At 41.5% G+C, this 10,084-nt stretch overlaps 1 protein-coding gene across 3 annotated transcripts in view; it reads left to right on the top strand.

The window, feature by feature from the left end:
* Positions 1–9,154: 9,154 nt before the first annotated feature.
* Positions 9,155–10,084, top strand: part of LOC311145481 (uncharacterized protein) — a 65,568-nt gene continuing 64,638 nt past the window's right edge. For 2 of the 3 annotated variants that reach the window (XM_084181727.1, XM_084181725.1), the window contains exon 1: positions 9,155–9,444. The gene's annotated coding sequence lies outside the window, so the exon portion shown is untranslated. The remainder of the gene's footprint in view (positions 9,445–10,084) is intronic. The other variant, XM_084181728.1, reaches the window with a different exon arrangement.

Here is a 10,084-nt window from a genome sequence, read left to right as displayed (position 1 = left end):
TGAACACTTTCCGAATGCACTGTATTAAGTCATTGAACACTGGTCACTTTAATAATGTTTACATACTGTTTCACCCACTTTATATGTATATACTGTATTATAATCATGGCTCATCCTATATAACTACCACTGTACATATACTGTCTATACACAAATATACAGTGCATTCGGAAAGTATTCAGACGTTTTCCAAATTTTGTTACGTTACAGCCTAACTCTAAAATTGATTAAATGGTCCCCCCCCATCAATCTACACACAATACCCCATAATGACAAAGCAAAAACAGGTTTCTAGACTTTGTGTGCTAATTTATAAAAAATGATATATATATGAAATATCAAATTTACATAAGTATTCAGACCCTTTACTCAGTACTTTGTTGAAGCATCTTCGACAGCAATTACAGCCTCGAGTCTCCTTGGGTATGACGGTACAAGCTTGGCACACCTGTTTTGGGGAGTTTCTCCCATTCTTCTCTGCAGATCCTCTCAAGTTCTGTCAGGTCGCTGCACAGCTATTTTCAGGTCTCTCCAGAGCCACTCAAGGACATTCAGAGACTTGTCCCGAAGCCACTCCTGCGTTGTCTTGGCTGTGTGCTTAGGGTCGTTGTCCTGTTGGAAGGTTAACCTTCTCCCCAGTCTGAGGTACTGAGCGCTCTGGAGCAGGTTTTCATCAAGGATCTCTCTGTACTTTGCTCCGTTCATCTTTCCCTCGATCCTGACTAGTCTCCCAGTCCCTGCCGCTGAAAAACCTCCCCACAGCATGATGTTGCCACCACCATGCTTCACTGTAGGGATGGTGCCAGGTTTCCTCCAGATGTGATGTTTGGCATTCAGGGCAAAGAGTTCAATCTTGGTTTCATCAGACCAGAGAATCTTGTTTCACATGGTCCGAGTGTCCTTTAGGTGCCTTTTGGCAAACTCCAAGCGGGCTGTCATGTGCCTTTTACTGAGAAGTGGCTTCCGTCTAGCCACTCTACCATAAAGGCCTGATTGGTGGAGTGCTGCAGAGATGGTTGTCCTTCTGGAAAGTTCTCCCATCTCCACAGAGGAACTCTGGAGCTCTGTCAGAGTGACCATTGGGTTCTTGGTCAGCTCCCTGACCAAGGCCCTTCTCCCCCGATTGCTCAGTTTGGCCGGGCGGCCAGCTCTAGGAAGAGTCTTGGTGGTTCCAAACTTCTTCCATTTAAGAATGGAGGAGGCCACTGTGTTCTTGGGGACCTTCAACGCTGCAGAAAGTTGATGGTACCCTTCCCCACATCTCGACACAATCCTGTCTCTGAGCACTACGGACAATTCCTTCGACCTCATGGCTTGGTTTTTGCTCTGACATGCACTGTCAACTGTGGGACCTTATATAGACAGGTGTGTGACTTTCCAAATCATGTCCAATCAATTGAATTTACCACAGGTGGACTCCAATCAGGTTGTAGAAACATCTCATGGATGATCAATGGAAACAGGGTGCACCTGAGTTCAATTTCGAGTCTCATAGCAAAGGGTCTGAATACTTATGTAAATAAGGTATTTCAGTTTATTTTATTTTATAAATTTGTACAAATTTCTAAAAACCTGTTTTCGCTTAGTCATTATGGGGTATTGTGTGTAGATTGATGAGGAAAATGTTTTATTTAATCCATTTTAGAATAAGGCTGTAACGTAACAAAATGTGGAAAAAGTCAAGGGGTCTGAATACTTTCCGAATGCACAGTGGCTTCAGAAAGTATTCGCAACCCTTGATTTTTTTCCACATTTTGAGATTTTTGGGTCACTGGCCTACACACAATACCCCATAATGTCAAAGTGGAATTATGTTTTTAGACTGGGAGACAAATTCACCTTTTAGCAGGACAATAAACTAAAACACAAGGTCAAATATACACTGTAGTTGCTAACCAAGAAGACATTGAATGTTCTTGAGTGGCCTAGTTACAGTGTTGACTTAAATAGACTTGAAAATGTCTGTCTAGCAATTATCAACAACCAAATTGACAGAGCTTGAAGAATTTAAAAAAGAATAATGTGCAAATATTGTACAATCCAGCTGTGCAAAGCTCTTAGAGACTTACCCAGAAACACTCACAGCTGTAATCGCTGCCAAAGGTGATTCTAACATGTATTGACTCAGGGGTGTGAATACTTATGTCAATTAGATATTTCTGAATTTCATTTTCAATAAATTAGCAAACATGTATAAAAACATGTTTTCAATTAGTCAATAGGGGGTATTGTGTGTAGATGTGAGAAAATAAAATGTATCTAACACATTTTGAATTCAGGCTTTAACACAACAAAATGTGGAAGGGTCAAGGGTTATGAATACTTTCTGAAGGCACTGTATATATATATATATATATATATATATATATATACAGTTGAAGTCGGAAGTTTACATATTCTTAGGTTGGAGTCATTAAAACTTGTTTTTCAACCACTCCACACATTTCTTGTTAACAAACTATATAGTTTTGGCAAGTCGGTTAGGACATCTACTTTGTGCATGACACAAGTAATTTTTCCAACAATTGTTTACAGACAGATTATTTCACTTATAATTCATTGTATCACAATTCCAGTGGGTCAGAAGTTTACATACACTAAGTTGACTGTGCCTTTAAACAGCTTGGAAAATTCCAGGTAATGATGTCATGGCTTTAGAAGCTTCTGATAGGCTAATTGACATCGTTTGAGTCAATTGGAGGTGTACCTGTGGATGTATTTCAAGGCCTACCTTCAAACTCAGTGCCTCTTTGCTTGACATCATGGGAAAATCACAGTCAGCCAAGACCTCAGAAAAATATTTGTAGACCTCCACAAGTCTGGTTCATCCTTGGGAGCAATTTCCAAATGCCTGAAGGTACCACATTCATCTGTACAAACAATAGTACGCAAGTATAAACACCATGGGACCACGCAGCCGTCATACCGCCCAGGAAGGAGACGTGTTCTGTCTCCTAGAGATGTAGGTACTTTGGTGCGAAAAGTGCAAATCAATCCCAGAACAACGGCAAAGGACCTTGTGAAGATGCTGGAGGAAACAGGTACAGAAGTATCTATATCCACAGTAAAATGAGTCCTATATCGACATAACCTGAAAAGCCGCTCAGCAAGGAAGAAGCCACTGCTCCAAAACCACCATAAAAAAGCCAGACTACGGTTTGCAACTGCACATGGGGACAAAGATTGTACTTTTTGGAGAAATGTCCTATGGTCTGATGAAACAAAGATAGAACTGTTTGGCCATAATGACCATCGTTATGTTTGGAGGAAAAAGGGTGACGCTTGCAAGCCGAAGAACACCATCCCAACCATGAAACACGGGGTGGCAGCATCATGCTATGGGGGTGCTTTGCTGCAGGAGGGACTGGTACACTTCACCAAATAGATGGCATCATGAGGAAGGAAAATTATGTGGATATATTGAAGCAACATCTCAAGACATCAGTCAGGAAGTTAAAGCTTGGTCGCAAATGGGTCTTCCAAATGGACAATGACGCCAAGCATACTTCCAAAGTTGTGGCAAAATGGCTTAAGGACAACAAAGTCAAGGTATTGGAATGGCCATCACAAAGCCCTGACCTCAATCGTATAGAACATTTGTGGGCAGAACTGAAAAAGCGTGTGCGAGCAAGGAGGCCTAAAAACCTGACTCAGTTACACCAGCTCTGTCAGGAGGAATGGGCCAAAATTCACCCAACTTATTGTGAGAAGCTTGTGGAAGGCTACACGAAACGTTTTACCCAAGTTAAACAATTTAAAGGCAATGCTACCAAATACTAATTGAGTGTATGTAAATTTCTGACCCACTGGGAACGTGAGGAAATAAATAAAAGCTGAAATAAATCATTCTCTCTACTATTATTCTGACATTTCACATTCTTAAAATAAAGTGGTGATCCTAACTGACCTAAAACAGGGAATTTGTACCAGGATTAAATGTCAGGAATTGTGAAAAACTGAGTTTAACGTATTTGGTTAAGGTATATGTAAACTTCCGACTTCAACTGTATATATTCATTCCGGTCTCTGACATTGCTCCTTCTGATATTTCTGGGTTATGTGTGTATTGTATTTTATTTTATTTTATGGTTAGGTACACTGTTGGAGCTAGAAACAAGCATTTCGCTGCACCTGCGATAACATCTGCAAATCTGTGTAGGCCACCAATACACTTTGATTTGATTGAGGATGTAAAGTTCAAGGCCGACGGGTACTGCAAGCAATGTTTTCAGAAAGAAGGATCCCCCATTATAGTCAATGGGAGTATGGCGATCTTCGTGGTCAATATTTGTGGGTTTACCATTTTTTTCCGAACACAATCAGGGTACCAATACTTGCTTCTATTTCAGCCGATGTATGTCCTAGAACTGATTATTTTAAAATCGCACACAGAAGTTAAGGATAATTTTCTGCCTGCAGTACCCCAGTCGGTCTTCAATTTGAGATACTAAATGATATGTGGCAGCACCGAGCTAGCCTGCAACGTCACTACCTAGAGTAGCTCAAACAGATAGTGCTATCTGGAAACCTTGGGACGTCCCTACCATAAACCCTTACCATTTTAAATGTCAACTTCAATGGGTTAGGGACGTCCGACGGATTCTGAACAGCAAGGAAGCAAATTGCCCATGAAACAAGATGGCAACACGCTAAAACGACACTTCCTGATCTTCAAATGCGTCATAGGAAACATTGGGCTAATGTCATCAATGGATACAGTCTATGGATAACGTTTACAGTTTAGTCATTTAGCAGACGCTCTTATCCAGAGCGATTTACAGTTTAGTGAGTGCATAAATTTTTCATACTGGTCCCCCGTGGGAATCGAACCCACAACCCTGGTGTTGCAAGCGCCATGCTCTACAAACTGAGCTACACGGGACTGTGATAAGCCACCTAATTTTGGGATCCACAAAACTCAGTGAAATCGCAGGACATTTATAAGATTGCACAAAAATAGACTGAAGAGCAAGAGGACCCAGTCAATGTTAGAGATTTTTTTGTTCGTGTTTTGATTCGGAGCCTCCATCTAGATATATATATATATATCGAATCCTCCCTTTTCACTTTATGTTCCTGATTGTGCCATCTGTCTATTCTTACCTCTATTTGTTCTTGATATGGCAGTGACATTCTCAGACATTGTAATATACATGAAGTCTACAGGCAGCTGCATGTCACAATTTTACCCATATGTATTTTGAAAGAATTTCCATTTAGTTCAAGGGTTTTCAAACCTCTTCTCGGGGACCCACAGCCATTCTATGTATTTGAACTATTCCACAGCACACCTGATTCAACTTGTCAACTAATCATCAAGCCCTTCAATATGTTAATCAGGTGAGCTAGTTCAGGGCTACAACTAAATGTTGAAATGTCTGGGGGTCACCAATGAGAGGTTTGAAAACCACTGATTTAGTAAGTACATTTGAGATAAAAACTATTCTGAACAAGGGTCGTAAAGTGTCACTCACCTTAAACTTCCACCGTTAAAAAAATTACAAAAGAAGGGCATTCAGACATTTTCCAGTCAAGACACAGACCACCAAACTCAGAACAAGGATATAATAATAAAATGTTCTGTTTTTAGAATTATCTGAAACTATTAGCATTTCAACTCACTTTCTAGACAACGATCCAGAGAAGTGTAGATAGCAACACAGACAAACAGTTTCCTCTTTAGACCACCTTCTCTGTGGTGCTGCCTGTCTCCAGATAAACATATATTCTGTTTGTGTTTATAAATAAGCTGCAAAGGAGTGGAGAAACACTACCCTTCCCCAGAGGTAGACTTTCTCATTCCCCACATGGTAAACTGAGGTCACTCACTGTGTCAGTGAGAGGCCTAGACGTTATTGATGCCATTGCTGACACATATCTGGGCCAGCCTGTGCAGAGCTAGATTATATTTAGTTTTTTTATGGTCTGTCATTTATGATAAACTAAGATCGAGTCTTGATCTCATGGTGGCCTCCATGCAGAGCAGTCTTAAAGAATCAGGCACCAATGGGACAAAAGGATGTCCTGCTGTATTGGTTCTGAATTATCTGGTCATTGTACGAATATACTAATGTGGTGTTAGTGATATGATAACTTAATTATCTCTAAACAATTTGCTAGTATGGCATCCAGGATAAATAATGCAATCTTCTGAGAAATGTAATTGTAATCAATCTGATAGCTGTCAAAATAATTAGTTACACTTTATTCATTTTATTGTCAGAAGTATATCGTGCCAATTTAAAAGTCTTATCTACACCAACAAGTGATAATGTCATCTTTATATTATCACCCTAACCTTAACCCCTACCCTTAGCTAACCCTAATCTTAACCATTTTACATTTCAACTTCAATGGGGTAGGGACATCCCTTCGGTCAAGATCTGTTTGCTTTGCTCTTAGGAAAATGGTGAAAGTGAAAGGACTGATTTCTGGGGTAGCGTTAAGTGTGGAGGTGGAGCAATTAAAGTTGAAGATTCCCGGTGTGTGACGCTCGCTGTTTGGTGCGAAGCAGACCTAGTGGTGAAACAGAGGAGTCAGAACTTTTGAGTTTTGAGTCAGAGTCTTTACCCGACAAAGTCATGTTAGGATATAACAGTTATCCTGTTAGAGCTTTTGTGTCGAACCCACTGCAGTGTTTCAGGTGTCATGTTTATGGTCATGTTGCAGCAGTGCAAGAGGGCATGGGACAGAGGAGTGTGTAGTGTCGTGGAAAAAGTTGTGTGTGTCAACTGTAGGGGTGCCCATGTTGCTGGGGATCGGAAGTGTCCGGTGCCAGAGAGGCAGGTTGAGGTGGCCAGGATCAGAGTAGTACAGAAGGTGTCATATGCTGAGGCAGTGAAGAAAGTAGAGGAGGATGGGTCAAGGGTGAGGGATCCTGAGAGGATACTTGAGAGTAGTAGATCTGTGCTAGAACAGAGGGAGAGGCCAATAGATGTTGTGGTGGCAGCGGCAGAGAAGTACTTGGGTGTACGAGATTTGACTTCAGAAGAGTTACAGGGTGTGAGGGGCGGTGTCCTGTCCTCCCAGGCCATTGGCCTGGGGTAGGATCAGATAGGGTTAAATAGTGGAATAGGGTGGTGGGTTTTTAATGAGTGTAGGGTTAGTTGGCAGGGTCGTTTTTCCTTTTCCCATTTAGTATCACAATGTATAATGGATATACTATATACCCAGTCTAGTTGGTGGCGGTAACGCAACATATATTGGATGCTAACCGTCGTTAAACCTCACAGAAGAAGAAGAAGAAGAAGAAGAAGAAGTAGGGACATCCCAAGGATCCCGGAAAGCGGGGAATAATCGAAGGATAGGCGGGAGCTAGATAGCCCGCCATGCCGCTTTGTGGACAACGACTCCCATTGTTAGGGCGGAGAGACATGTATCTTGTCAGTATATCCATAATCTTTGGTTTGGCGGCAGTTTTTGCAGTGAGACCTACGACTTGGTGAATGAGTTGTTGGTGCGTGAGAAGTTTGGAAGTCTGACAGCCAAAATGACGGCAAGTAGTGCGGACGGAATGGAGAAACGGTTGGAGAAGCAACAGCTGTGCTGGAATGCGAACAATATGGGTGTCAGTTCTGATGATATGGAGCTGGAGGATGAGGGTCTAGGACCCGAATGGTCTGTAGTGGAAAGACCGGAAGAAGAGAGATCATGATACTGAAAGCAGTGGCGTGTCTAGTAAAGAAAACATAAAGAGGGTAGGAAGCAAAAGGTAGGAAGCCCCCCCCGGCTGCACGTTTAGTTGTTTTGCCCTAGCACTACACAGCTGATTCAAATAACCAACTCATCATCAAGCTTTGATTATCTGAATCAGCTGTGCAGTGCTAGGGCAAAAAACAAAACGTGCACCCATGGGGGGCTCCAGGATCGAGTTTGGGAAACCCTGCTGTAGAGAAAGAGATAGGCAAAGTCAAATTAGCCTGGTTAATTGGAAATGGTAGATTGTTCATATTTTATGGTAGCCAGGCTCAGCAAGGGAAGATTCTGCAAATGGAAAAGCTTAATGGGAAGAAGATTAAAAGCCATGTCCCTGGTGCTTATGCTTGGTTGAGGGGAGTCATCACTGGGGTCCCAATATCTATGTCCATAGATGATATTAAAGAAAATGTGAAGGGAGGCAGAGTTATTGAGGCAAAAAGGGTGATCAGTAGGAAAGAGGGTCAAAGAAGTGAAAGCTTATCAGTGCTGCTGAGGTTTGAGAAGGTTTTGCCTGGAAAAGTACAGATAAGATTTGTTAGTTTCAATGTCAGAGAATTTGTCCCATCCCCATTGCTGTGTTTTAAATGCCAAAGAATGAGACATGTAGCTGTTCAGTGTAAAGGAAATAAAATATGTGCCAAGTGTGGAGGGGAACATGATTACTGTGAATGTGGGAGCAATGTGAAGGTTAAGTTTTATAATTGTGGGGGGGGGGGGGGATAGTGCACCATTTGGTGGATACCAGGTGCAGAGAGAGGCTAGAGAGGCTCAGAGATATAGAATCAGTCATTATGTATCATATGCAGAGGTTGTAAGACAGATTGATGGACCTACAGTGCATAATGATGGAGCTTTCATGGCTGCTCCTGTACGAAGTGGACCTAATGTCTGGGCTGGTGTTTCTGCTGGTCCTGGCATGGTTTCGAGACCTTGCGCTCATGAATGTGCTGTGTCAAAGGACACTGATTGTGAATAAAGTTAATTTCATAGCCTTCATTGGTAAGGTTATCAACACGACTCGGGTTGTGGAAAGCAGAAATGCCAGACTTATTGGGGGTAACAGATGTTACTGTTGAAATGGTTGTAGACATGCTGAATAATCCTAAGGGTGGATTGTTTCAGCATGATATAGATAAAGTTTAATGGGTTGGGGGGCTTGCGAGTTTTTGTAATTATAAGTAGGGATTTATAAGATTTATTTATATATTTTAATTTTTTTAGTAGTACAGAATTAGGCAGACGATGATTGCTCGCACACTTCAGCACAGCAGGTGGCGGCATGCACCATAAACGTTTGTTTGCGGAACGCCATGATTTCAAAGTAGAAGAAGAAGAAGCGGCCAATAATAATTAGTAATGTTCAGGTATGAAGGATATTTTGCCCGCCACCAGGTGGCCATCATCATCATAGATAATCCCTATCATTTTCTCACCTGTGCGCGCGCTGCAGCCACAGGTAAAACAGCACAGACGCAAATATTGTGTCATTTGGGGGAAACCATTCGAGCGTTCGTGCGCAAAACCGATAGAGCCAGTTTAGAAAACAATTCTTGGAGTGTTTCAGTCAGCAGAAGATACCACTGTAGTTTCCTCCTGTGGCACATTTAGCGGAAATGCTTTACCTGGTGTTTCAGTTCGGACTGTGAAAAACTTTGCAGAGGAACGCAGTGGAAACGCTACAAATGTAGAGCAGATGAGGCAGAATTTGACCTATCAAATCGGGACTTAAAAGTATTTCATCTAAAGGTAAACATATTCCTAATTAATTATTTTTGCCGTCGTCTAACAGGCCATTTCTTTATTGCAAGTTTCTAATACTTTATAGTCAAAGCGTGTTATGTGTAGTGTAACACTGCTGAATTTGGCAGTTCTGTGATATAAGGGGAATGTGAACTCGCATGTCATAAGTTTTCTTGAAGAACTCTGACATATGCCGCGTTCAAATGTTAGTTGGAACTAGGAAACTCGGACATTTCCTACATGGTTGTAGCCTAGTTATACGCGTGCTGCGTTCAACGAATCAGCAAGTCGAGTTTCCTAGTTTCGACTAGGATATGAACGCGGCAATAATGATACGTGTCATAACTTTCATAACTTTCATCCTAAAGTTTAACTTTATTACTAAAGAATGAACAAAATAAGATCTCAATTATGTATCAAGATCTTGCCTGGAAAACCAACGTTGAATTGCACTGAATTCTACATCGGTCAGAAATGAACGTTTTGAATCAGGAATGTTTCTTCTCACGACCTCTACAAGCCAGAATGATGAATACAATTATATTTTAACGTACTTTACCGGTTGGCCCTTTTGGTGGTAGGAATATGAGACAATCGGCGATGTCAACAGGAAAGTATAATTACATCAACTTTTAAAGTGCTGGTA

Source organism: Coregonus lavaretus, assembly GCF_964263955.1.
Source record: "Coregonus lavaretus genome assembly, chromosome: 18".
In the NCBI taxonomy this organism is placed as follows: domain Eukaryota; kingdom Metazoa; phylum Chordata; class Actinopteri; order Salmoniformes; family Salmonidae; genus Coregonus; species Coregonus lavaretus.
Note: the sequence above shows the minus strand (reverse complement) of the source record. Positions and strands in the feature narration are given on the sequence as shown.